Raw genomic sequence first — 3,744 nt, forward strand, 5'->3', positions numbered from 1 at the left:
ATTCAATATAGTACTCCATGTGCTAGCCTGACCAATTAGACAACAAAAGGAGGACAAAGGGATACAAATATGAAAGGAAGAGGCCAATATATCACTATTTGCAGGTGATATGATAGTATACCTAAGTGACTCCATTATTTCCACCAGAAAACTACTGCACGTGATAAACAGCTTCAGGAAAATTCTGGATATAGAATTAACTCAAACAGATCAGTGACCGTCCATGAATAAACATACCGAGAAAGAAATTAGGGAAATGACACTCTTCACAATAATCACAAATAACAAAAAATACCTCCGTGCAACTCAAACCAGGCAAGTGAAAGCGCCTTATGACGAGAACTTAATGTCTCTAATAGAAGAAAATTTGAGAAGATGGAAAGACCTTTCATGGTCATGGATTGGCAGTATTGATATAGTAAAAATGGCCCTTTGCCAAAATCAATCTACAGATTCAATGCAGTCCCCAAGAAAATCTCAACAACATTATTCATACAGTTAGAAGGAGATATATGCAAGTTCATTTAGAATAAGAAAAAAACTAGGAGGTGAAAACTATTCTCAAAATAAAAGAAATTCTGGGGAAATCAACATCCCTAAGCTCAAGCTGAATACCCATCAATAGTGATAAAAATTATATGGTATTGGTACAGAGACAGGCAAGTAAACACCTGTGTTGGTTCATGTAGATGGCAGCATGTAAATTAATGTAAATCCATCCATTCTTATCACGCTGTACGAAGCTGAAGTCCAAGTGGACTAAGGGCATCGAGAAAAAAGAGATATACACAAACTAATAGAAGAAAAAGTGTGGGGGGGAGTTGGGGATCTGGCTCAGTGGTAGAGCGCTCGCCTAGCGAGCGCATGTCCCGGGGTTCGGTCCTCAGCTCTGAAAAAAAGAAAAAAAATAAAAGAAGAAAAAGTGGGGAAAAGCTTGAACACGTGATGACTATGGAAAATTTCTTGAACAGAACCCCAAACAAGTGGCTTATGCTCTACGATGAGGGGGTTGAGAGATTGGACCTTGTAAAATTGCAAAGTGTGTTCAAGGCAAAGAACGCTGTCATTATGACAAAATGGCCACTAATACCTTGAAAAAAGGTCTTTGCCCTCCTATATCTGAAAGAGAATTAATATTCAATATGTACAAAGAACTCAAGAAGTTATGCTCCAGAAAGTCAAATAACCCTATTATAAATGGGGTACAGATCTAATCAAATAATTTTCAGCAGAAGAATTTTGAATGGCTGAGAAATACATAATGAAATGTTCCACGTCATTATTCATCAGGGTAATGCAAATCAAAAGATACAGCAGGCAGAATGGGTAAAATCAACCATTCAGTTGACAACAGATGCTGGTCACCATGTGGAGAAAGGGTAAGACTCCTCCATTATTGGTGGGATTGAAATGAGGTACTATATTCCAGAAATTACTCTGGGCTTTCCTCAGAACATTGGACATGGTATATGCTGAGGACTTAGCTACCCCACTCCTGGGCATATTCCCAAATGATGCCCCAACATAGAACCAGGACACACGTTGTACTCTGTTTACAGCAGCTGTAGTCATGATAGCCAGAAACTAGGAAGAACCCAGATGATTTGACCACAGGAATGGGTACAGAAAATATGGTTCATCCACATAATGGAGAGCCCCTCAGTAATCAAATACCATGGCATCGTGAAATTCATAACAAATGAATGAAACTATAAAATACCATCCTGAATGAGGTGACCAAATCACACACACACTCACAAAAAAATGAAACACACAAACACACACACACACACACACACACACACACACATACACACACTACCCCAAAAGCTTGAATTACCCAACATACAATTCACATACCACAACCAAATCACACACGCACACAAAATACAAAAATAAAACACACAAACACACACACACACTAAATACCCCAAAAACTTGAATTACCCATCATACAATTCACACACCACAACCAAATAACACACATACACAAAAACAAAAATAAAACACACAAACACACACACAAAATACAAAAATAAAACACACAAACACACACACACACACACACACACACACACACACACACACTACCCCAAACTTGAATTACCCAACTTACATTTCACATACCGCTTTAAGTTCAAGAAGAAAGATGAACCAAATGAAGATGGTCTGTATTAAAAGGGGAAACAAAAATATTCATAGGACATGATATGGAGATTAAGTTTAGAGCTGAGATTGAAGGAATAGCCATTCTGAGACTAAACCACCTGGGGATGCAGCCCACATGCATGCAGCCCCCAAAACTAAACAACATTGCTGAGGCCAACAAGTGCATGCTCACAGGAGCCTGATAGAGCTGTCCCCTGAGAGGCTCTCCGAGATCATGACAAACACCGAGGCTGATGCTTGCAGCCAACCATTGCACTGAGAACACGGTCCCCTTTGGAAAAGAGAGAGAAAGTATTAAAGGAGCGGAAGTGCCTTGCAACCCAGGAAGGAAAACAGGGGTCACGAACCAGAGCTCCGCGGAACTAAAGCTCTTCCTGAAGACTGCACATGGACAGACTGGCGTCTCCAGCTGCATATGTAGCAAAGCATGACCATGTTCTATACCAATGGGAGAAGCCCTTGGTCGTGCCAAGGCTGGGCCTTCCTGAAATAGAATGTCATGCTGGGGAGGCAGCAAGGCGATGTTTTTGCGGAGGGGGAAACACCTTTGAAGAAGACAGGGCAGCGGAAGAGGATAGGGATAGGGGGTTTATGGATGGAGGCCTCACACATGGAGTCTTTATATTTTCTATGCCTTTAACAGCTCATTGCAAGGCCACTTCCTAACCTCCGAGTGGCTAAAATATCCCCCACTGATATTCCCACGTTATTATTTGCTAAAATCTATATCCCATCTTTCTTGCCCTGGACACCATTGGGCAGATCTCCTGGGTCTGCTTATTTTCATACTCTTCTATGTCAGCTGCTTCTCTGTCCTGAAAGTCTGTCCTGGAGAATCTCCATGTCTTCTTACTCTCTGGACCTTTGTCCAAGCATCCTGAAACTCCTGCTCTGTCTGCCCTGCCTAGACACTGGCTATCAATATCTCTATTTTCCAATCAGAACCAACTGAGGCAGGGTCCCTGATTCATAAATTCAGGACACTATGAGAAGCACGAGAATAAAATCAGCTGCAATAACTATTTATATGTGATTTTCTGGGAACAGTATTCCTCAAACCAGAAAGAGATACCTGTTAAAGTACTAGAATCATCGAAAATATCAAGTAGACACATAATAATAATAATAATAATAATAATAATAATAATAACAATAATAAATAATAAAATATAATATTATGATAAAAGTGAAAATAAAAATAATAAATATGATAAGTATAATAATAAATAACAAAAAGTTATCAAAAATGATAAGGAAGGGAACCATACTTGTCAAATAAAAATTAATACTAAGATGAACTTTCAATTCTGAACAACTATGTTTCAAATACAAGGACACCTAAATTCATAAAAGAAACAAAACTATAGTTCAAAGCACATAATTGCACCACACACAATAAATTGTTGGAGACTTCAATTCTGCACTCTCATCAACGGACAATTTATAGAAACTGAAACTAAACAGATATGGTTAAAATAACAGAAGTTATATTAATAACTTAAAAAATCCAAATAGATTTAACAGGTATTCAGGTAACATTTCATTCTAAATCAGAAGAATATACCTTTTCCTATG

This window comes from Rattus norvegicus (genome assembly GCF_036323735.1).
Source record: "Rattus norvegicus strain BN/NHsdMcwi chromosome 3 unlocalized genomic scaffold, GRCr8 chr3_unlocalized_1, whole genome shotgun sequence".
Taxonomy (NCBI): domain Eukaryota; kingdom Metazoa; phylum Chordata; class Mammalia; order Rodentia; family Muridae; genus Rattus; species Rattus norvegicus.